At 38.7% G+C, this 25,927-nt stretch overlaps 1 protein-coding gene across 1 annotated transcript in view; it reads left to right on the top strand.

Moving 5' to 3' along the window:
* Window positions 1-25,927, top strand: part of KANSL1 (KAT8 regulatory NSL complex subunit 1) — a 182,789-nt gene that overhangs the window by 516 nt on the left and 156,346 nt on the right. Inside the window, exon 2 of the mRNA XM_035030393.1 lies at window positions 578-715. The gene's annotated coding sequence lies outside the window, so the exon portion shown is untranslated. The remainder of the gene's footprint in view (window positions 1-577; window positions 716-25,927) is intronic.

Raw genomic sequence — 25,927 nt, 5'->3', positions numbered from 1 at the left:
TCAGAATGGTCAGAGAGGTTTTAACTTATCAAATAAAATTAAATGTGGCAAGGGTCTTTTTAGATGGTCAATTAAATCACTTTTCAATAATGTTTTTGAAGTGCCCTGAATAGTCATTTTTTAATCAGGGATTTTGGTTTTCTGATTATTTGATAAGCAATTTTATATTATCTAAAACGTGTTAGACATTTAATCCACATTTTATGTAAAATATAGTTCTACATATACATGGAGATATACATAAACACATTTGCCCCCTTTTTTTTTAAGATTTTATTTATCTGAGAGAGAGAATGGGAGACATCATGAGAGGGGAAGGGTCAGAGGGAGAAGCAGACCCCCTGCTGAGCAGGGAGCCCAAAGTGGGACTTGGATCCCGGGACTCCAGAATCATGACCTGAGCCGAAGGTAGTTGCTTAACCAACTGAGCCATCCAGGTGCCCTTTTCTAAGGGGATTGTGATCTCTACTTTTTAGGATAGTGATGCAAATAGTACTTTGAATTTCTGTCCTGATAGCTTAAAGTATTTGGTTATTCTTGATTAGTTTTTAGTCTAATTGACAGTCCTCTCTTTCAGATACCTTCTTCAAACAAAAAATTTTCCTACCTGCTCATACTTGGTGACTGAGGGATTACTAAGATTCCCTTCTTGCTCATTTCTGAGTATTGTCTGAACTCTTCTGACACTATGAATGCTATTTGGATGCCTCTCAAGGTAGGATGTGTTATTTTTAAAATTCAAGTTCTCATTTTATTTTATTTTTCTTTAGAATTGAAAATATTCGAATCCTTGACTTTGCAGTTCTTCAACCTTCTTACCTGACACTCCTTTCCCCTCCAAAAGTACTATTGTGTTTGCTTCTAGGACTGATTGGTTACTCCTTACTTTGTATTGCTACTGTTCTTGATTATTGGTGTTAAAGTATTAATGAAGTTCTTGAATTAACTTCCATTATAATGATGTGTTTACTTTTTAACTTTAAATGATGACAACCCACATAGTTGTAAAGTTCTGTTCCAGTCTCAGTAGGATGGACTGGCAATCAGACATCCAGGTCCACTTTCAAGCAGGTACTTAGAGTCATAGGTACTAGGGTGTGTCCCACTCTTGCAAATCTGTAGCTGATTCATATGTTACAAAAGATGTGTCATTAACCATTTGTTTACTTGAGACTTCATATAGTAGATTAGAACATTCTAAGACCTGTTGGTTTCTGTGTACAACTCTGTTGGAGAGTCTTCCTGCTGCCCCCTAGTCCTCTGCACTCGAACTTACACTGTTTTTTTCAACAGGTAGCATTTTGTGCCAAGTTTCATCTCACAGGATAAACTTCTTGGGCAATGTGGACAGATGATCTTTAGATGAAAAAGCCCTCATTGATAATAATGGTTCTCCAGTCTCTTGCTTCCTTCCAATCTCTTATAGAGAGGTGGCCAAAGGACTTTCCATTAGGACTAAACAGAGGGTAAAGCTTTACCGGGAGGGCGCAGGTTGCCTTCCTTTGGAGCTAGATACTAGTGTAGTTAAGACTGTTGTGTGGTAGTCTGTCCTGTGGAATTCTAAGTTAACGCAGTGAATAAATCAGCGAATAATGCAGTCTGGGTAACTTAAATATGGGACTGTGGGACATCTTTAGGTAAATGTAGACTGAATTCTCATCTTCATTTATGTTCCAGCTGCTGTTGTTGGATAAGGAGTGCTGTGCTTATATTAGTATAAAGGAAGCCAAAGTGACAGTTTCCAGCCATTCTCCTTGTAGAGTTGGAGGGGTTGCGTGGGGAATCTAGCCAGACGTCCTGAACCCATAAGAATTGAAGGACCTTGTACAAGAGTATTTCTCTTTGGTACCAAGTGTTTAGTGCCAGGATCTGGTGGCCCCTGTTATCTTTAGGAAGTAGGCAAGGGGATATGAATGGGTACTAGTTCTCTAGAAACCTAAGGAAATTGAGACCAGTATATCGTATTTTATTTTTTAGTCACCTTAGTTTTAACTAATGTATTAGGTACAGAGAGGCCTCCTATTTAACATATATATGATGTTTCAGATTTAACTCTAGATCTCTGAATCTGGGATGTTACAATATAGTTCCACAGTAACCCCCAAAGTTGTACGAAAGGCCTCTGGCTTGGCAGGAAAACAGAATGGAAGTCAAGTGTTCCGTACTATGTGAGTTACCTACTTAAGAATTTAGTTATGTGGCTGCCGTAATTTTATGTTCCCCATCAATCCTTTGATCAGTGGGAAACCTCTTCTGAGTCTAAACAAATTTTTTTATTTGCTGACATTTTCCTATTCCTTTTATTACCTTAAAAAAAAAAAAACCTTGAAACTTGTTGTGTTGGAGACCTTTTGGGAGGAAAAGGGCACCTTTTGGGAGGAAGAGGATAGCATTGAATTTAAAGGATAGAAAATTAAAAGGGAGAGAGAACTTTATTCTCTTTTTCATTCTGAATATCCTTAAAATGTTTCTGAGATGTATTTTCGATTACAGCTGCTTATTTTTAAGTAAAAAAAAAAAGGTAGATTAATTAAAATGTATACTTTGGAACCAAAACATTCATTTTTTATAGCTCTTACTGTTCGTTTCTGATTCTCTTATTTCAGAATGAACTCTAGTTCTATCATGTTAGACCTGAGTATTGCTTGTTTCCATGAGTATAGAAAATAGTGCCATTATGCACCCTTTTCACAAACCAAAGTACCAAAGGAAAGATAAGTAACAAAGGCAAAAGAACTCCAAACACTCCTCAATTTAAGGCACTGTTGTTAATTACAAATTCCCATGGAGATTACTTATCCCTTTCCATATATTAGGGATCTACAGTTTTTTCATTGCTAGCCATGATTAAGCACTATGATGTTCCTAAGTCCAGTTGTCAGGGTTGGGGCATGGGTGAGATGGAAGATGAACAAGGAGAAGGAGGAGAAATGGGCAAGCTGGAGAAAAGAGCAAGGAGAAGCTGCGGTAGCAGAGGGAAGGGATATATGTGCTATGGTGCCACCATCACTTCTCAGGTAGCTTTCCGGACTGCTGATTGCCCTGAGTTCTAGACTGAACTGAAAGGCAAGTAAAAAAGTATTCTTTTTTTTTTAAAGATTTTATTTCTTTCTTTGACAGAGGCACAGCAAGAGAGGAAACACAAGCAGGGGGAGTGGGAGAGGGAGAAGCAGGCCTCCCGCGGAGCAGGGAGCCCGATGTGGGGCTTGATCCCAGGACCCTGGGATCATGACCTGAGCCGAAGGCAGATGCTTAATAACTGAGCCACCCAGGTGCCCCTAGTAAAAAAGTATTCTTGACAAAAGGACAGAATTAAAATATAATTCAATATGATATGGAAAGGTCTCCAAGATACATAGTTAAGTGTTAAAAGCAAGATGTAGAATAGTGTGTGTCGTATGTTACCCTTGATGTTTTTGCCGGGGCGGGGGGGGGGGGGCGGGAAGGGAAGGGAAGGAGAAAAGGAAATTTGTATTGGCTTGGTATATATGCATTAAAAAAAACTTCAGAAGAATAAACAAAATGGTGACATTGGTTACCTGTTAAGTCTAGGAACTGGGTGGGTAGAGAACAGGGTGGGAAGGAGACTTCTCACTGTATTGTATTTTTTTATACTTTTGATATTTGTATCAGAATTAAAAAATTTACAAAATTTAAAAAACCCTTAAAAAACAGTATTTCGGTCCTTACATCTCTTCTCCAGTGTCTGGAAGTCAGAAATAAATAGCCAGGGCTACCACTGAGAGAGCAGAGAGCCCTTGAACAGTGGCAGAAGGGTACTATCACCCAGGACACACAGTCTCCTGAGAGCTTGAAGAATTTTGAATTTATAGATGTGTATTTCTAGGATTGAATTGGAAGGTCAGGCATTTAAAATTTTTACTTGCTCTCAAAGTTTTAGTAAAAAGATTTTCATTGTTTACTCCCTCATGTTGACAATTAGATACACTATCATGTTCTTGGTTGTGCGATCTTGGGCAATTTCTTAATCTCTCTGAGATTCAGAGTCCTCCTTTGTATTAATATTAACATTTATTTCACAGGATTGTTGTGTATATTATAGCTGTAAGGGACATGGTAACTGACTTAGTGAACTACTACAGTTATGACAGTAATTACCATTAATAATAGTTCCTTATAGCCTGGTGGTAAGAGTGAGGGCTCTGGCTGATGTTGGGCAAATTCCTTAACCTCTTAGAGCCTTGGTGTCCTCATATGTAAAAAGGGCATGATTCTAGTATCTAGATCCCAGGGTGGACTTCGGGAGAACTAAATGAGTTTGTTGCTGCAAAATGCTTCGACTGACACTTGGTATGTGCTCAGTAAACACGGGCTGCTAATTCTCTTCGTGACATCTGTTTGCCAGGGCTCCCATAACAGAATGCCACAGAGTGAGTAGCTTACAAAACAGAAACGGGTTGTGTCTCAGTTCTGGAGGCCAGAATCTGAGGGCAGGGACATGCTCCTTCTGAAGGTGCTGGGGCAGGATCTGTTCGGGCCTCTCTTCCAGCTTCTGGTAGGTCCTTGGCCCATGGCCACATGACTTCAGTCTTTATATAGAGTTCTCCCTGTGTGCATGTCTTTGTGTTTAAAATTTCTCCTTTTTAAAAAGGACAACAATCGTACTGGATTAGGGCCCACCCCAGTGACCTCATTTTAACTTGATTTCTTCTGTAAAGACCCTATCTCCAGTTTTGCTATACTGGGCATTAGGAGTCCAAAATATCTTTTTTGGGGACACAGTGCAACCCATAACAACATCCAGTAGCCTTGTCAGCTTCACAGACTTAGGTTGCTCAACATGGGGACCCTCAACACCTGTACGTAGGAAATGAAAATTTTGGTGCAAATTCGTAACATGATTTAAAGAAGTAGATTATTTCCTTAGGCTTCTAATGGATTTATCTTTATTATGTATAGATTTTTGTTGCCATTGAAACTTTAGATTTATATAAAATCAAAACTTTACAAGGTTAGATTATTCTTTTTTTTAAGCTATCAGTAAAATTCCAGTTTGAAAAATTAGGGTCAAAATTACAGTCTTGTTCTCCGTGTCTCATCCTTTGTGGAAATTGATAGAACCTTGGGATTTCTTTAATCTGTAAGAATTGGGCCCAGATGTCTGTCTCTAGGGGTTTGGGAGCTAAGGCTACCCAATGGGGAATTAACACCCGCTTGCCTGTGTTTTACTTGCAATCAGATGCCGTCTTTGAAGAAGCTGGCATGGTTAGCCTCTAACATCTGGCTTCAAATTGTCATTTTTGGGGGAGACAGTATGGGTCACCCCCAGAAATAGCAAGACCTCGAGGAAGTTCCTCCTGTGGCCTAATTTGGTCAGCCCTGTGCTTCCATTCCTTTCCTGTTTGCCATTAGGGTAAAGTTCAAACTTTTTTTTTTTTTTTTAAGATTTTATTTATTTGACAGAGAGATAGAGAGAGCACAAGTAGGCAGAGTGGCAGGCAGAGGGAGAGGGAGAAGCAGGCTCTCTGCTGAGCAGGGAGCCAGACGTGGGGCTTGATCCCAGGACCCTGGGGTCATGACCTGAGCCGAAGGCAGCCGCTTAACTGACTGAGCCACCCAGGCGCCCCAAGTTCAAACTTTTTAATGTAGTGTACAGACTCCTGATGATCTTGCTGCTGCTGATCTGTTTTGTTTTTAAGCCTTACCTTTCACCACTGACTTATACCTTTGTCTGATGGTTTCCTTCTCCTGAAACTTCTAGTGTTCAGAGTTAAACAGTTAGCATGTAGGTGAAAGTTTTTCTAAAGGTATTGCATGCTTCTCTGCCTCCTTAAAGAAAGCACCCTGCACAAAATTTTATCTTTTAAGAAGAATCTAAAATTATTAAAGATCCTCACTATTCCTCACAATTGCTGTACTGGACTGAACTATAATGTGCCTTTGGAGACCATAAAATATACTCTATAAATGGACTAGTATGTATGTATTCTATACTCTTGGGTTATTCTTTTTTTTTTTTTTTTTTTTTTAAAGTAATCTCTGCACCCAATGTGGGGTTCAAACTTAGGATCCTGAGATCACGAGCCACATGCTTGTCTGACTGAGCCAATAAGGTGCCCCACTCTTGGGTTATTCTTTATATTCTTTTGTCATCTACTTTCTTGCTCTCCTACCTTAGTGTCAGGCAATTATTGTCCTTGTTCCAGCCTCCAGCAGCTCTTCCCTCTCTTTTAGTGCTTTCTTTCTGTAGTAGGCCCTATAGGATACCAGCAAACTAAGCTTATATAAATTATTTGCCACGGAAAGGTAAATAGATCTTTAGTGATGACTGGAGGCACTTTTCTATGGATAAAGTACATGAAGAATGACAATTTTCTGGCAGTCTGATACAAAATGATACAGTTTGCTTGTGTGCATTTTAGGGAGAGGAAGGGCCCGTTGCTTTCATCAGATTTTTACAGTGGTCTGGGACTGTTCTAGATAAATACGGGTTATGAAATTGCTTTGTGAGTTGTCATCAGAGGTCAGTTCCTAAATTCCTTCTCCTAGCTCCCTACCGTGAAGTGGAGTTCATAGTGTTGGGTAATTGTTTGGACTATGGGAGGAGGGGCCATTCAGCTAGGTCAGAGAGTGCTGACCAGGCCAGGGCAGAGCACCAGAGGTAGGGGCTGGCGTTGGAGAGAGAAGTCAGGTGGAGGGTAGGAGAGCAGCGCTGGGCTTTGTTGGCCCGTTTACTCCAGAGGACAAAGGGAGTAGCCATAGTAATTCTGGAAGCTCAGAGAATATATGCAGGTACTTGATTTGAAGAAATTAAAAAAAAATATTTTTTAAAAATTATCTTTTTATTCTGAACAGTTTAGTGATTTAAGTTTTTGCTAGATTTTTTTCTTCCTTAAAAATCATCTTGTGGAACGCTTGTAACCTAAATCATAATTTGGTAAGTGAGACAGCCAGATGAGAGTGAAAACGGGTAGAAGAGTCAAATAAAAAATTTAATTAATATTATAATTCTAAAAGCATCTTATTTGTGGGGGCTTCTTTGGAAGTTAAACAGCTGCCTTCCTTATAATGGAAATCACCCTTCCCCCAGTGACTTTGCCTCTTCAGTCAGAGAGCACACAAAGCCTGTCAGGAGAGAAGACCTCTTGGGCCCATCCCTGTGTCTCTCTTTGTCTCTTCCCATGCTAGACCCACCCCTCTGGCCTCTTGAGCTATTTTCTTCCTCCTTGTAGGGACCTCTGGCTGTCAGTTATCTCTTTTCCCAACCAATTTTCAGCCTCCTATTCCCTGATGGCTCTTGTCTTTCAGCTTATAAATACACTCAAGTCTCTTTCACTTTTTAAGAATACAAAATCCCTACATTACAACTGTTGGTCCTTTGGTAGCTTCTACCTATGTGTACCCTTACAGATTCATGCCTGTTGCCCCATTCAGAGGATCCCTTTTTGCCCATATCTTCTGAGGCCTCCTCGAAGTGTCTGGCACTGTGGACCGTGCACCCTGGCTGTGGTGGCAGTGGTCCCTCCTGGCCTCTTGTCTTCATTTCTGAGAAGCAACGTAGAAGGGTGATACAGAACATACACTCCAGATCCAGAATCCTAGATTCACATTTCAGGCCTGCCACTTACTGTGCGACCTTGGGAAAATAACTTAACATCTCTATGCCTCAGTTGCTGCCTCTAAAAAATGGGGAAAATAATAAAAATAATAGCACTTCCCTCAGAGGACTGTTGTGAGGAGGAAATGAGTTAATAAGTGAAAAGCGCATGGAAAGGTGCTTGGCACAGTCAAGTACAAACGATGTGAGTGCAGGCTCTTTCTGTCATCATTGTCCTCTCTGGCTGCCCCTTCTGTTTTCTTTGCAGACTTTTTTCGTCCTTCACATCACTGTTTGCCTTACCTTGGCCCTCTCTCCTCTTAACCTCTGCATTTCCTGGGGGACATCTTGGAGAGGTTTGTGTTTCAGTCTCCATCCATATACTGATGATTTGCATCTGTGTTTTCTCCGGCTCCACATGGTCTTAGCATCTCTGATCCCAGCTGCCTCCTGGACATCTCCACTTGGTTGTCCCATGTTTATTTCAAGATGTCCTAATCAGCTATTCCCCCAAGTGCAGCCTCTTCCCCTCTTTATGTCCCTGTGAGTGGTACATTCACCCACCCAGTCACTCAAGTCAGGATTCCTTCTTCTGGCCCAATGGTTACCATGTTCTTGAGATCCTAATTCGTAATGTTTCCTTAGTCGCCTCTACCTCTCTCTCCTGAGTTCAGACCTTTGCCACCCTTCGCCCGCGTGAGCTCTGTCGCCTTCTGATCATTCTACTTGACTGCCTTCTGTTTTCCAAGTTGCTGCCATAGTGATCCTTGTAAAATGTCGATCTCATCGTCTGATCATATGCTTTCTCCCCCTGGCTTACCTGGCTTTCAAGGTGGAATTCAAATGCTCTTGGCAAGTATCCAGGCCTTGGTGATCTGGCCGAGGCCAGATCATCTCTCTCCTTCCTGAGCACCCTGCCCTTGATGGTGCTGACCTGCTTGCAGTTCCTGCTGTGCACCTGATTGCTTCTTTGCCCCTGGGCCTTCACACAGGCACTTGCTTCTGTTTAAAATGGCTTCCGCCCCTAGATCTTTAATAACAGGCATGATAAGAAGAGTAACAGCAATAGTAGCTGCCACTGACAGCTTCCCGTGTACACAGGCATTGTCTCTGGGTGTGTGTGCACGTGCCTGGCACTTCTGTTGTATGGGGATTGCAGGTTGGCTTCTCTCCCCCACCTAGTCTCCAAGTCCTTTGAGAGTAGAGGTCGTGTCTTACCTTTTGTCATCACTGCTTGCCATGTGATGGCACTGAGTGAATGTGTGTTGAACGAGTGGTCTAAGGACTACAGATGCCAATCTGTGAAGTAAAGTACATCTTTAGGAGGGTATGAGTGGAAAAGCTGAGTTAGTCACATCTGTTCACCAGTCCTGGCCTTCCCCTTTGGAACCATAGGACTCAACCTGTTCAGTGTGAGCAGCTGTGTAGCTTGGAATAAGAATTACAAGGAAGTTTTTGGTTTGTTTTTGCTTTAAATTTCCAGTGAATGATGAAGGGCATAGGTGTTCTCGTTTTCTTAGTTTTGCTTTTGAAAAAGAGGCCAATTTGTTGACAGCCCAGTGTCACCTGGTAATTAGAATGTTTTCACATTATTAGAATAAAGTATAGGGCAATGAGGGCGCCTGGGTGGCTCAGTTGGTTAAGCGACTGCCTTCGGCTCAGGTCATGATCCTGGAGTCCCGGGATCGAGTCCCACATCGGGCTCCCTGCTCGGCAGGGAGTCTGCTTCTCCCTCTGATCCTCCTCCCTCTCATGCTCTCTGTTTCTCATTCTCTCTGTCTCAAATAAATAAAATCTTTAAAAAAAAAAAAAAAAAGAATAAAGTATAGGGCAATGAATAGTATTTAGGCTTATGATGTTCCAACCGGGTAGTATATTTGGCAGTAAACTGATTATAATTTTGGAATTCTTTACTAGTGATCAGATGTCCATTCCTTTTTCATCACTGTTCTGTTGAGTTTATACACATACTGTTTTACCTCTTATTATTGTATATAAATTGTGTTTTTAGCAGCAATCCAGAATATGGACAAGCTTATATGGTTGACTCTTGAACAATGCAGGGGTTAGGAGTGCCAACCCTGTGCAGTCGAAAATCCACATATAACTTTTGACTCCCCCACACTTAACTACTAATAGCCTACTGTTGACCAGAGGCCTTACTGATAACATGAACAGTCGATTAACATGTATTTTCTATGTTACATGTATTCTATGCTGTATTCTTACAATAAAGTAAGCTAGAGAAAAGAAAATGTTATTAAGAAAATCATAAGGAAGATAAAATACATTTACAGGACTGTACTATATTTATAGATGCTGTCAGTTTACACTGCCTCTTTATAAGATGAATCATGTGTCTATCAATATCTACATCAATATTGTCTTTTATGACACAAAATACTGTAGATATTATATATGTTACTGACACTAGCCATCAAAAATTAAAAGATAATGTACAGTCTGTATGTGTAAGTTTAAATAAATTTTAATTTTTTATAATTTGTGTATATTTTATGGTAGTGATAAAATAGACTAGTATCTACATACATTTTATGCATTCATGATTTACCGAACATTTTCTTAATTTTTTTGATATTCCTAGACTATGTGGTTCATCTGCCAGTTTTTTCAATTGTCGCAAATCTCCAAAAGTTTTTCCAACATACTTATTGAAGAAAATTTGTGTATAAGTGGTTTAGCGCACTTCAAACCCTCGTGCAAGGGTCAACACTTTAATTGTAGCCTGTGGTTTATTTTTATCTAGGTCTTAATCATATAGTAATTTTTGGCCAGCAGGGGGAGCTGAAGCCACTGATACGTGACTACATCTCAACTGGTTTTCAGTTTGTTCCAGCCAAAAGAAAGGAAGACACTACATCTAAAACTAATGATGTACTCACTATATGTTGGCCAACTGAATTTAAATCCAAAAAAATAAAAAATAAAAAAGTAAAGAAAAGCCTTACGGAGAGAGAACTAATCAAAGTTCACAAGGAAGAAATACAATTGCCAAGAGGCATAGGAGAAACATTTTTATTCTGATAAGTAATCAGGAATGCAAAAATGATACACTCTTTTCTTAAATTTTTAAATTTTTTGAGTAAACTCTATCCGCATTGTGGGGTTTGAACTCATGACCCCAAGAGCAAGAGGCATAAGCACTACCAACTGATGCAGCCCGGTACCCCATGTGGTATTTTTATTCTAACCTATCAAACTGGCAGGTGAACTGTGCTACCGAAGGTCGTACGGGGCAGTCCCCGCAATTCCGAGTTGAAGTACGCACTGGGCCCCGTTTTTCTGGAGGTATTTTGGCAATTTACATCGAAAACCTAAAGATGTCCTTTGACTTAGTTTTTTCCACTTCTGGGCATACACCTTTAGGGGAGACAGATAGAGATCTATAGAAAGATTTGTGAACAAAGATAATTGTCATAGCATTATCTATACCAGTGAGAATTCAGCATAAACTTAAATGAGCAGCGAGATTAATGGATACATTATGGGGCGCCTGCCTGGTCAGTCAGTAGAGCATGAGGTTTTTGATCTTGGGGTTATGAGTCTGAGCCCCATGTTGGGTGTAGGTAAAATCTTGTAAAAAAAATAGGTATGATATGGCATATTTAAGGATGGATGATGATACAGCCATAAAATAATATTTTTGAAGAGCTTTTAATGTCTTGGAATGTTGACTATTTGATAAATGAAAAATTAAGGATATAGAGCTATATAAGGATTCTAAATGTATAAAAGATAAAGAAAAAATATAAAAACATGTATACATAAAGAATGAAAGGAACTATAGCAACAAACCTCACTGAGCCTATTAGACAAGGGTCATCAGCCAATTGTTCTGTCACTAAGGGATGTTTTGAGGTGAGGCATTGTTACCTTATAAGCTGTTAACTCCAGAAACTTAGGGCTCCACCTAAGATGTCACTTCTATCCTGTAGGACCCCGGAATGGACTTAATATACATAAATTTATGCACTCCTTAAGTTTTCTTCACCCTAAATACCTCTTGGTGATAACACATTCCACACATTTCTTTTTTTTAATACTTATTCAATAATTTTTTTTTATTATGTTCAATTAGCCAGCATATAGTACATCATTAGTTTTTGATGTAGTGTTCAACGATTCATTAATTGTGTATAACACCCAGTGCTCATCACCACATGTACGCTCCTTAATACCCATCACCCCCTCCCTTTCGTAACCCTCGGTTTGTTTCCCAGAGTCCAGAGTCTCTCATGGTTTGTCTCCCTCTCTGATTTCTTCCCATTCAGTTTTCCCTCCCTTCCCATGTGGTCCTCCGCACTATTCCTTATGTTCCACATATGAGTGAAACCATATAATAATTGTCTTTCTCTGCTTGACTTATTTCACTTAGCATAATCCCCTACAGTTCCATCCATGTTGATGCAAATGGTGGGTATTCATCCTTTCTGATGGTTGAGTAATATCCCATTGTATAGGGGCACCTGGGTGGCTCAGTTGGTTAAGCGTCTGCCTTCGGCTCAGGTCATGATCCCAGGGTCCTGGGATCGAGCCCCACTTAGCAGGGAGCCTGCTTCTCCTTCTCCCTTTGCCTGCCACTCCCCCTGCTTGTGCTCTCTCTCTCTGTCAAATAAAAAATAAATCTTTTTTTTTTTAAAGATTTTATTTATTTATTTGACAGAGAGAGATAGCGAGAGCAAGAACACAAGCAGGGGGAGTGGGAGAGGGAGAACAGGCTTCCTGCCGAGCAGGGAGCCTGATGCGGGGCTCGATCCCAGGACCCTGGGATCATGACCTGAGCCGAAGGCAGACGCTTAACGACTGAGCCACCCAGCGCCCCCAAAAGAAAAAAATCTTTAAAAAAAAAAATATTCCACTGTATACTTGAACCACATCTTCTTTATCCATTCATCTGTTGAAGGACATCTCGGCTCCTTCCACAGTTTGGCTATTGTGGACTTTGCTGCCATGAACATTGGGGTGCCACACATTTCTTATCTGTTGTGGAAAAAAAGACTAGATTTTCAACTTTAAAAGCTTAATATATTGTACCAAGGTGTGGTGAATAAATTAGTATTTTTGTCATATTTATATATTTTCTGATTTTGATCATAGTGCTCCTTAGCTTTCATGTTTCTCGGTTGAAGAAGATGATTTTAAAATGTAATCTCTGGTGAAACCTCCTTCAGCCTCTTAGTCATTCCATTTACATTTCTTTGGATCCTTGTCAGCATTACTTTGCCTTTCTGGATTTATGGTAACCAGTCAGAACTACATTTCAGATATAGCTAAATCGTGATTTGTTAGAAGGATAGGAAAATATGTTCTATTTATAGTCTTTTCCTTGTTTTTGTCAATAGAATTTCCAACCACCCCCCATCCCCCACCTTTGCACAGAACATCACAGTCTTTTTAGAGGAACACTCTATAATTATTCAAAATTAAATTAAAGATTTATTTATTTTAGAGAGAGTGAGAGTGTGTGAGCATGGGGGGCGGGCAGAGGGAGAGAGAGAGAAAGTCCTAAGCAGACTCTGCATTGAGCATGGAGCCTGAATTGGGGCTTGATCTCATGACCCTGAGATCACCACCCCAGTGGAAACCAAGAATGGGGCACTCAACCAACTGTACCACTCAGGCACCCCTCTTGCAAGGTTTTAATTGTTGTTTTGCCTACATATGTCTTAGTGCTCCTGATTAGCTACAGTTTACGGTCTTTTATAGCTTTTCCTCATTTTTGTTGTTCTATTTTGAGTAAAATTTTTCCCTTCTTCCATGTACCCCTCCATTCCCCTCCCCCACCCCCACACTAGTTAGCAATTTAAAATTTAAACATTTTAAAAAATCTGGGTTGAGCTCCTGACTTTTTTAATCTCTCGCACTCAGTACAGTACTATAAAGTCCACCTCTATGTTTTGTATTACTCACTTGCTTTTTAAACAATTTTAATTGTAACTAAAGTCTACACTTCTTTTCTAAAATTAGGCAACCATATAATACATTTTTTTTTGATCAGCACATGTTTTATGAATGTGTTTAGGATAGAAAGGGGTAGGCAGAAAGGAGAGGAGGCAGGAAGGTGAAGGTATTCATATAAATATTTTTATTTTTCTCTCACTCTACAGAATGTTGGTTGGGTGTGTTTTGTATCTCTGTTACCTATGGATCATGTATGTCAGTTCATGATTATAATTTAGAACCAAGTTTTGTTATATGTGTATGTTGTAGGTTCTAATTTTTTTTTTAAGATTTTATTTATTTGAGAGAAAGCATGAATGAAGGAAGGGGCAGAGAGAGAAGCAGACTCCCCACTGAGCAAGGAGCCGGACTCGGGACTTGGGATTCAATCCCAGGACCCTGGGATCATGATGGGATCATGACCTGAGGCGAAGGCAGATGTTTAACCAATTGAGCCACCCAGGTGCCCCTGTTCTAATTATTTTTGAGAAAGCATTATTGTATTACTTAAAATTTTATCAGTTCCCTCCCAAAGTTTCGTTTTGTTAAACATATAGATTGTTGAACCCCGCATTACTATTATTGTTGTAGTTTTCAAGTTTCTGAATCCTTGAGCATTAGAGTTGAAAAGAAATCTTGATTTAAACTAGTCAGGCTCTCTGACATGTTTTCTACATGAAGAAACAGAGTGGTGCTGCCATTTGCCCAAAGTCACATAGCTACCAAGTGTCAGAGCTAGAACTTGAATGCCAGTTCAGCATTAATTTTATCAGTCTGATGATTACGGGGATAGACTTAGATGATAAATACATTTATATTGGATCATATGCAAAAAAAAAAGAATTGTTGATTGATGGGGGAGAAAAACAAATGATTAATCTGGCTTGGAAATGAGTTGACTGATCAGCGTACTTTTTTGTTCAGCACATACTCTACCTCTCAGATCCTGTATCTGTGGATCAAGGTATCTTCTTCATACTCTGGATAGTGCTGGGGATGACAATGCCACATTTTTTCTCTTTGAACTACCCATTTATAGAAGCCTTGTCAACCATCTGTTATAAAATTCTTAGGGCAGAGTATAATATCGTTGCTTTTCTTTAAGCTTTTAAAACAGTAATACGTGGGGCGCCTGGGTGGCTCAGTCGTTAAGCATCGACCTTCGGCTCAGGTCATGATCCCAGGGTCCTGGGATCGAGCCCCACATCGGGCTCCCTGCTCAGTGGGGAGTCTGCCTCTCCCTCTCCCACTCCCCCTGCTTGTGTTCCCTCTCTTGCTGTCTCTCTTTCTGTCAAAAAATAAATAAAATCTTAAAAAAAAATAAAATAGTAATACATTCTAGTCCTATCTCATTGAAGATAACCTTTCCAGTAATAGGATTTTGTGTTCTTGAAACTCTTCCCTCACTGATGTTCTAGTTTGTATCTATCTATAGGTAACTGTTTGTATTGCTGACATGTTGGGTCTTCCTCATTTCATTCTCATATAGAGTTAATTAGAGTAAGTTGAGTTTGATGGGAACCTTATTTTTTGCTTGTGTGTATTGCTGGTAATGAGTTTGCAGGTGTTACATGAAGGCAGATTAGTGCTCTGAGGTAATCTCTTAAGGGGAAATAAAAGAATTATGGCTTGCCTTTTCTTGAGATTTTTGCAAGTGGTTCAACATTTTTTTTTTTTGAAAGTGAAATTGTTTAGAAATTAAGTATTATTTTGGCTCCATCCATTTTTTTTTTACAGCTTTATTGAAATACATTTCACATATAAAATTTACCCATTTAAAATGTACAACTGTTTTCTTTTAGTGTATTGACACGGTTGTGCATTTGTCACCAAAATCTAATTTTAGAACATTTTCAACACCCCATAAAGAAACCCCGTATCTGTTAGCAGTCACTTCCTATTCCCTTTTGTCCCCCAGTCCCCTACAATCACTAATCTTTCTGTGTCTGTAATTTGCCTATGCTGGACATTCATATAAATAAAATCATATAATATGTGCTCTTTTGTGACTGGCTTCTTTCACTTAGCATGTTTTCAAGGTTCATCTATGTTGTAGCATACATCAGTACTTCATTCCTTTTTAAGGTCAAATAATATTTCATCATATAAATATGCCCCATTTTGCTTATCTGTTCATCAGTTGATGGACCTTTGGGTTGTTACTGTCTTTTGGCTATTATGAATAATGCTGCTATAAATATTCTTGTGTAAGTTTTTGTTTGGACACCTCTTTTCAGTTCTTTTGAGTATATACCTAGGGGTAGAATTACTAGGTTATATGGTAACTCTGTTTAACTTTTTGAGGAACCACCAAACTGTTTTCCAAGGTAAGTACACCCCTTACATTCACACCTGCAATGTATGAGGGTTCAGTCTCTCCACATCCTTGTCAACGCTTTTAACCATCCATCATTTTGATTATAGTCATGCTAGTAGATGTGAAGTGGTGTCTCCCTGTGGCTTTGAATTCATTTTCCTGATGACTAATGATGAGATGTTTACATGTTCTTATTAGCTATTTGTATATCTCTGGAGAAGATTTTTCTGTCAAAAGTTTTGCCCATTTTTTAAACTGGATTGTCTTTTTATTATCGAGTTATAAGAGTTATAAGACAAAGGACTTATAACTTTGTCACGTATGATTTTCAGATATTTTCTCCCATTCTGTAGGTTATGTTTTCACTTTCTTGATGAGATCCTTTATTTATTTTTTATTTATTTTTATTTTAATTTTTTTTTAAAGATTTTATTTATTTATTTGAGAGAGAGAGAAAGCATGAGGTGGGGAGGGTCAGAGGGAGAAGCAGACTCCTCGCCGAGCAAGGAGCCCGATGCGGGACTCGATCCCGGGACTCCAGGATCATGACCTGAGCCGAAGGCAGTCGCTTAACCAACTGAGCCACCCAGGCGCCCTATTTATTTTTTTAAAAAGATTTCATTTATTTATTTATTTTTAGAGAGAGAGCATGCAAGTGGGTAGAGGGGCATAGGGAGATGGAGAGAGAGAATCTCAAGTAGGCTCTGTGCTTAGCAGGAGTTTGATCTCACGGGGCTTGATCTCACAACCCTGAGATCATGACGTGAGCTGAAATCAAGAGTTGGATGCTTAGCCGACTGAGCCACCCAGGGGCCCCTTGATGGGGTACTTTAATGCACAAAATTTATAATTCTTATGAAGTCCAAGCTACATGTTTTTTCTTGTTACTTGTACTTTGGTGTTGTATCTAAAAACCGTTGCCTAACCCAATATAATGGAAGATTTTACTCTTGTTTTCTTCTAAGAATTTTATGATTGTAGCTCTTAGATTTTGGTCTATGATTCATTTTGAGTTAATTTTTGTGTAAGGTGTGAGATAGGGGTCCAATTTCATTTTATTGCATGTGAATATCCAGTTGTCCTCATACTGTTTACTGAAAAGACTATCCCTCTATCCCCTCTTGAATTATTGTGGCACCCTTGTCAAAAATCAGTTGACTGTAGGGCACCTGGGTGGCTTAGTCGGTTAAGCGTCTGCCTTTGGCTTGGGTTGTGATCCCAGGGTCCTGGGATCAAGCCCTGCATCGGGCTTCCTGCTTAGCAGTGGGCCTGCTTCTCTCTCTGCCTGCCACTCCCCCTGCTTGTGCTCTCTCTCTCTCTGTCAAATGAATAAATAAAATCTTAAAAAATAAGAAAAAGAAACAATCAGTTGACTGTAAATGTGAGGTCTTATTTCTGGACTCTCACCTATATTTTATTGATCTATATGTTTGTCCTTATGCCAGTATCACACTTTCTTGATTTCTATGGCTTTGAGTTAGTGTGAGTCCTCCAACTTCATTCTTCCTTGTCAAGATTGCCTGGGATTAAATTGAATCTCTAGATTAATTTAGGGGGGAATTGCCATCTTAACAATGTTAGGTCTTCCAATCCATGAACATGGGATATCTTTCTACTTAGGACTTCTTTAAATTCTTTTCACAGTTTTTGTAGTTTTCAGAGTATAAGTTTTATACTTCTGTTAAATTTATTTTTAAGTATTTTATTCTTTTTGATAGGTGGAATTGTTTTTAATTTCATTTTCAGATTGTTCGTTGTTAGTGTATTGAAATATAATTGATGTTTGTATAGTGATCTTGTATCCTATAATATTGATGGACTTGTTTTTTTAGTTCTAATAGTTTATTTGTTGGTTCCTTAAGGATTTTTTATATATAGCATTATGGTATGTAAAAATAGATTAGTTATACTTTTTCCTTTGTAACCTTAATGCTTTTTCTTTCTTTTTCTTGCCTAATTGCCCTGGCTAGAATCTCCAGTACAATGTTGAATAGAAGTGGTGAGAGCAGCCATCTTTGTTTTGTTCTTGATCTTAGAAAGTATTCGGTCTTTCTCCATTAACTATGATGTTAGCTGTGGTTTTTTGGTAGATAACCTTTTGTTAGGTTGAGGAAGTTTTCTTCAATTTCTGGTTTCTTGTGTGTTTTTATCATGCAAGGGTGTATTGGACTTCATCAAATGCTTTTTCTGCATCAACTGAGTAGTCATGTGGTTTTAATTCTTTATTAGTATAATGTATTGCATTCATTGACTTTCAGGTATTAAACCAACCTTGAATTCCTAAGATTAGTCACACTTGGCAAAGGTGTACTGTCCTATTTATATGTTGCTGGATTCATTTGCTAGTGTTTTGTTGAGGATTTTTATATCTATATCCATAAGGGATATTGGACTGTAGTGTTTTGTTTTGTTTTGAAATATCTTTGGTTTAGGTATTAGGGTAATAACAGTATTATCATATGAATTGAGATATGTTCTTGACTTCATCTTGAAATAATTGTTGTTTAACTTTGGACATTCGTTTAGCAGTAGTAAATTCTAATTGCTTAATTAATGAAGATAATAGTTAATATAACTAATGTTTAAGAAATGATGTGCTATTGAATTTGTGGCAGTCAGAAGAGACCTAAAAGCTTCCCCCCAGTGCAACAGAAAATATTTGAGAGTGAAAGGAGGGATGCAGAATTAAATACAATTGGATTAGGTCACAGATTTTCCTTTTCTAGAATTCTGCCTATCCTAGATATTCAGGGTAGAGGTTCTAAGTCCAGTACTTTAGATCTTCACCTCTTACTTGGTTTCCTTAACCTTGGTTTTATTTTGGGGTAATTGCATTGTTACCTCATTCTAGTTATGCCATAAATAATACCCAGTTTTAGTATTCTTGGGGGTGGTTTAGGCAAGCTTCACAAAAGGGATCAGAAGAAAGTGTAATTGGAAGCAAAAGCACTAAAATTTTGCTGATTGTTCTCATTACTTCTTAGCTTTGAATTTTTAACCATTTAAAATGTCAGTGAATAGAAGGGATTTTTCTTGGCTGCCACATAACTTATGAGGGTGACTCAGTAGTTTCCTCTAGCGGGTACTACAGTGATTAGCATCCACTAGGACCTCAATAAATGTTTATGAGGGAATAGGAAAGAATGTTAGGGCTTTAAGGGGATATCCAGTTTTACTGAAAATCAAAGAAGGTCATTCAAGGCAGGAATATTAATATTACTGTTGCCATATTATAAAAACTTAATGACTTAGCCTAAATATTACCAGCAGGATCACATTTTGATATTGCCAGTATAGATATAATAAGAAATGTGAGTTTTGCCCCCTCCCCTACACAGAAAGTTTTTTTCTTTTTTATATCACAGAAGATATAGTTTCATTTAGCAGTTAAAAAAATTTTTTTTTAAATTTCTGTTTGTTCTAGTTAAAGTTCATTTGGGACACGTTTTCTTAGATAAATTTGTCTAAATTTGATTGTGGGAATTAATTTGGAATATGGCTGAAAATACTAAATATTGTATTCTTTTTGTCTAATTCAGAAATGAGAAAAGGTTGTTGTTAAGGAAATTATATATGATTTCTTAGTAAATGAGTGACAGAGATAAGATAGGGACTTTAGCATTTCCTGAATTCTAGTCATGTTCTTAGTAGCTTATGGTCTCATTTATAATATTGTATCCACAACAATTTTTACATTAGATCTTTGCAAGTTTCATTATTTGTATAGAGGGATTATATTCAGGATTTTTGGGGGATTGCATATTTATCTATAAATGATCTAAAGCAGTGTTTTTCCAACTTTTCCTTTAAAGTACTCAGTCTGGGCGCCTGGGTGGCTCAGTCGTAAGCATCTACCTTCGGCTCAGGTCATGATCCCAGGGTCCTGGGATCGAGCCCCACATCGGGCTCCTTGCTCAGCGGGAAGCCTGCTTCTCCCTCTCCCACTACCCCTGCCTGTGTTCCCTCTCTAGCCATCTCTCTCTCTGTCAAATAAATAAATAAAATCTTTAAAAAAAGTACTCTCAGTCTGGGGTTGTCCCAGAGCAACTTGTCACAAAAAGGACATTTCTTGAAGACTCCTTTTTTTTTTTAAAGATTTATTTATTTGACAGAGAGATAACAAGAGCAGGAACACGAGCAGAGGGAGTGGGAGAGGGAGAAGCAGTCTTCCTGCCGAGCAGGGAGCCCGATGTGGGGCTCGATCCCAGGACCCTGGGATCATGACCTGAGCCGAAGGCAGGTACTTAATGACTGAACCACCCAGGCACCCCAAGACTCCTCTATCTTGAAAAAAATGAGAATTTTGCATTTTTCCTCTGTAATATACTTGTGTTTATTTTAACAAAAGTGTATGCGATTTTACTACAGTCTTTGATTGACTTGATACTCCAAAAAGGTGTGTCTCTTGATTATTCGTTGGCTTCAGTTACTCCCTAGTTCATATAGCTCTGTGCTCCAGAGTGTACGTGAAAACCCAGTGCAAGAATCCAGGAATTAGTGAATTAAATGGGAATGTTTCTTTCTGAGAATGGTGTGCTTCTCTACTGGAGGAAACAGGTGTGCTTTCTCCAAAATCCCTAGGTTTGCTGTGCCATCAGAGTGAGATTTTAGAAGTTGCACCTTAACTGTGGACTCAGTAATTGACTTAATTTTATTTTTAAATGACATTTGCATTGTCCACCTGTTGCCTCCTTTTCTCTTTGAACATTTTTTTTTACCTCTGACTTTCTTCATCAGGCCCTCTACAAGTTGGCTGCTCATGGCTGCTGCCTTGAAGTTCTTCTGCATGTTTACCTTTATGTTTCATTTGGAAAAGAAGCCAGGCAGGTTCTTGGCAGATTTTGGGCAAATTCTGACATTCAAGTTTATTATCTGAAACAGTGCTTAAGCCCTAGGCAGATTCCTTCATTTGACATTGCCTCATCTGCAAAATCAGTATATTGGAGCACTCCTGTTAATATTTGGTCAATTAACTTTTTTGGTTAATTCTAATTATTTGAGAATTTTTAAATGTTCTATACTAAAATTTAAAGCAGTAGAATTAAAATCCACCTTAATAATCAGTGTATTTTTCTGTTTAGCAGCTTGAGAAACTTTATTAAAATATTCATATAAAGTCCTTGTTAAACTGCATGCATTAGAAGTTAGTGCTTGTGTTGCTACTTTGCAATCTGGTACCACAGAGGAGAAAACCATCAGTCTTGGATGTTAGATCCTAATGTAGCGGATGGCCTGAAAGAACCTGACCTGTTCCTTTAAGTGGTTGTATTCTGTTGAATTTTAGTGCTATCTTCTGAATTATCCTAAAATAAAGTACTTCTTGATTCAGGAGTGCTTTCAGGGTTAACCTGTAACTTTAGTTATTGTTCTTATCACTAACACAGTTAAAACACGAGGCTGTCTAAGATTAGTTTTTCTTCTCAAGGTGAAATGATAAGGTAACAACTTTATGTAAATTTGGGAGTCTATCTCTAGTATGAAGAAGAAAATTATCTTGTTTTTAGGTGGGATTGAAACTAAGGAATGCCATGCTTTTTTATAATACTTTGCCATTTACAAAAGTTTTTTACATGCCTTAAGTTGTTTAATCTTACTGAAAGTTTGCTACTGGACTGAGTACATAAGAATATATATTTGGGGGGGGTGCCTGGGTGGCTCAATCGTTAAGCGTCTGCCTTCGGCTCAGGTCATGATCCCAGGGTCCTGGGATCGAGCCCCGCATCGGGCTCCCTGCGCAGCCGGAAGCCTGCTTCTCCCTCTCCCGCTCCCCCTGCTTGTGTTCCCTCTCTTGCTGTGTCTCTCTCTGTCATATAAATAAATAAAATCTTAAAAAAAAAAGAATATATATTTGGGGGGCACCTGGGTGGCTCAGATGGTTAAGCATCTGCCTTCGGCTCAGGTCATGATCCCAGGGTCCTGGGATCGAGCTCCTGCATTGGGCTCCCTGCTTGATGGGGAGTCTGCTTCTCCCTCTCCCTCTACTGTTCCCCCTGCTTGTGCTCTCTCACTCTGTCAAATATATAAATAAAATCTTAAAAAAAAAAGTATATATTTGGAATCAGTCGAGACCTCCATTTAATGAAAAAAAATTGATTTCTGAGCCTTTATAGTCATTGTAATCACGGTGAGGATTTTCTTTTACTTATATTTGGCTAAATCTTGATACTTGTGAAACTGTGAAATAGGTAGTATTGTTTGGGTTTAATACTTTTTATCACGCTTGTAGTTTGTATCAAGTGAGTAGCCTGTTTCTGTTGAGAGGCTGGAACTTCTCTGAAAGGTAGATGATGCAAGGGGGAAAGTGAGAATTGGAGACTGACCTCTGATCTCAGCGTGTCCTTCTGCTGTAGGGCTTAGGGCAGAATCCTGTTCTCTCTTGGCCTCATCTCATTTTTGCATTAATAAAATTTGGAGGTTTAGCTAGATGACCTTCCATATTCCTTCTACACCCAAAATTCTTTGATTTAAATTTCTTACCATTGGCTCACTTCATTCTGGCTTTCTACTTAATATTTAGATGGTGAAATATTAACATGAGAGCAAGCACCAATTTCAGTTTTAAAGATGTTTCTTTCATGATATAATTTAATGTTGTCTTAAATAGATTGATGCATTCATTTCTGTGATATCTGGAACAGGGTCTTGAGCTTAATAGGTACTCACTAAATTTTTGTTGAATGAATGCATTTTATCTTCTTATGTGGCTTTAGATTTATTTTTCAGAATTAGAATATGTTTTTAGGGAGCTCAAAGTATTTTTATTGGTAGTGTTATCTGAGTTTATGAATGAAAACATTGTTTGCCGGAGTAGGTAGGAATTTGAAGTTTGAATTAGGGAAGAGGTGCTGACCTTATCTTGTATTTTAACCTTCTCAATCATTAACTTTGGAAAATAGCTTTAATAGTTAAATTTATGAAGTAGGCACTACAATCTCCTTTTTCCAGAGCAGAAACTGGGGCTTATAGGTTAAATACTTTGCCCAGAGTAACACAGCTGGTAATTCATGGAGGCAGATAAAATCTAGGGCTACCCCCGCATCCTATACTCTTAGTTACCACACTATACCTTTTATTCTTTTTTTTTTTTCCAGCAAATTCTTACAAAGTGCCTCCTTCTGCAAAGCTCTGGACTAGGTCCCAGGGATGTAATGATGCAATGATAAATAACAGAAACTGGGGCCCTATTTGTTTGAAACTAAATGGTTTAGGACGTTCTCTCCTGAGTTTTTTATATATATAAAGATTTATTTATTTATTTTAGAGAGAGAGCATGAGCACAAGTAGGAGGGGCAAAGGGAGATGGAGAGAGAATCTCAAGCAAAATCTGCCCTGAGCTCTAGGGGGAGCTCGATCTGATGACCTTGAGATCACGATCTTAGCCACAACCAAAAGTCAGATACTTAACAAACTGTACCACTCAGGCACCCCCTGAGTTTTAATATATATTTTTTAAGTGCAAAACAAATTAACCCCTTGTCATTTTGAGATTAGTTTGGACATATGAAGTACTGAATTTGTGATAGAAGGTTCTGCTTAAGAATATCTGGCTTGTTAAGAGATAAATGGTGGGGAAGTTATTAGAGAGTGTCTTCTTGGAATATGTTTATTGTACAGGTGAGAGTTACAAATCTGAACCATAGTTCCTGCCTTTTAGGGCTTTCAGGCAGGCTTCAGAAGTAAGACTGATACATGAAAACAATCTCAAAGGAATTACAGAAAGCATTTAATCAAGATCAGGGTAATATAGTGCCAGTTATCTATATTACTGTTAAGTATGTAAATGATAATAGTGGTCTGGTGGAACATATCTTGAAGGAAAAATAAGTGGCAGTATATTGGGGGAGAGGAATGAACAAAGAACGATTGTGAGGAGGGATGGTCCTCTTTTTCTAGGCGGAAAGAAAATATAGATAAAGACATGGATGGATACAGAGTTGTGTATAGAAGGGAAGGACTTTGCTGAAGAATAAATAAGGTTTTATATAGTATGATAATATGAATAATCAAAGTAATACAGATATTCTAAAATATGAGAAATTAATGAGAATTTTTTTGACTTTAGGTATAGAAAAGCTAACTCAAATTGGCTGAAACAATAAAGAAATGTTTGTTGTTACATTGTTCTCATGTAGCTGGAAGCCCAAAAGTCTTGCAGGTGTCAGGATTATTTGATGTAATGGCTTCATGCTGTCACCAAGGACAAAGGTTCCTGCCAGCTCACCATTCTGCCCTCTTTGATGATGTTGGTGGCATCTTTAGGCTAGCTCTAGGGGGACTGTAGCATTTTGAGGTGTCATGTTCAGCAGTCTGAAGAAGAGGGAACTGTTTCTTCCTCATTTCGTCTTTAGGAATGAAGAAGCTTTTCTCACAATTCTCTCTTGCAGGCCTTCCAGTGGGCTTCCAATCATGTCTCATTGGCCAGGATTGTGTTTCACGCCCATTCCTAACCAATCATTGGCAGAGAGGATGGGTTAAATTAATCCATTAGGATAAAGTGGATATTTGAGAGTCATCCACAATGATTACTCCAAGAGTGATTTGAACAGTAAGGTGTGTATGAGTGTGTGTGTGTGTGTGTGTGTTTGTATGTTTAATCAGCCTTGACATCCACTATATTTCTGGGGTAAATTTTAAGAAAATGTATTTCTCTTCTTAAGATTTTTGCATTTGTAGTGGCTCACCTTAGAATGTCCTTATTTGTAAAAATTGGTGCCTTAGCAAAAAGACATCTGGTTTGAGATAAGAATGTAAAACATTTTGACTGATTTAAATGCCATAAACACTGAACTCCCGAGTCTTGGGTTAAGCAATGAGAGAACGGGACAGTTGGAATTTATTTTTCCCCAAAATGCAGGTTTTATTATTTTTTTTTAATTTTTTTTAAAAGATTTTATTTATTTATTTGACGGAGAGGGCGAGAGAGCACAAGCAAGGTGAACGTTAGAGGGAGAGGGAGAAGCAGGCTCCCCGCCAAGCAGGGAGCCCCATGCGGGGCTCGATCCCAGCGTGCTGGGATCGTGACCTGAGTCAAAGGCAGACGCTCAACCATCTGAGCCACCCAGGTGCCCCTAATTTTTTAAAAAAGATTTTATTTATTAGAGAGAGAGAGAGAGAGCAAGCATGAGCGAGAAAGAAAGGGAGAGGGAGAAGGAGGCTCCCTGCTTGGCGGGGAGCCCTCCCAAAGCAGGGCTCATCATCCCAGGACCCTGGGATCATGACCTGAGCCAAAGGCAGATGCTTAACCGACTGAGCCACCCAGGCGCCCCCAAAATGCATGTTTTAAAAGAAGCATTTCCACCTTCTCCTAATCCATTGAAAAAATGTATTTTATAAACTTGGTTATTTGGGGGCCTAATTAAATCTGACAGTTGAGTTTTAAGAGTTGGCAGCCTACTTACTAATCAGTAGTAAGATTAATTATTTTGTGGGTGGGTGTCTTTGAATGTAATATTTTTAAGTATACACTGCAAGGGGCTTTGCCTTATTTGGTGTTTTTCATTCTGCTCATTTAGATGTCAGAATCCTTAGATTAGGGCTCTAGTTCGCCATCTATTGGTCTGTGTTTAACACCCTTCTGCTATATTTTTGGAATTACTATTTATGTGGAGATATGTATATACATTTCTTAATCAACTAAATTTTCTTTACCAGGATTACAAAAAGCCAAGACTAGCATCTCTTTTGGATGTATATACAAATATGTACACATATATTAGTTTATTCTTTGTGTAATTTGTGACTTCATTATTAGCTGCTTGCTTTTGATATTTGAGAACCATGACTAACTATCATTGATAGTGTGATTTTAAGAGTACAGATGGAAACTGATGGAAACATAGGTGTAGATGCTATAGGAGCTGGTGAGTTATTGTAACTTTGTGGAGGACTGAGGGTGTTTTTTTTGACTAGCAGAAGCGAGGCATACCACCGGATATTGGTTCTGGTAAGCCACAAAACAGTATTGAGCATTTCTCATCTTCCTTTTTCACAGTATTGAGCATTTCTCATCTTCCTTTTTCTATCTTGCTGAATTTGATGATTTAATTGTTGGAATCATTTTGTTGTTGTTGTTGTTCAGTCATTTAAAGTAA

This window comes from Mirounga leonina, unplaced genomic scaffold, assembly GCF_011800145.1.
Source record: "Mirounga leonina isolate KUSES-001 unplaced genomic scaffold, KU_Mleo_1.0 Mir_364, whole genome shotgun sequence".
NCBI lineage: Eukaryota > Metazoa > Chordata > Mammalia > Carnivora > Phocidae > Mirounga > Mirounga leonina.
Note: the sequence above shows the minus strand (reverse complement) of the source record. Positions and strands in the feature narration are given on the sequence as shown.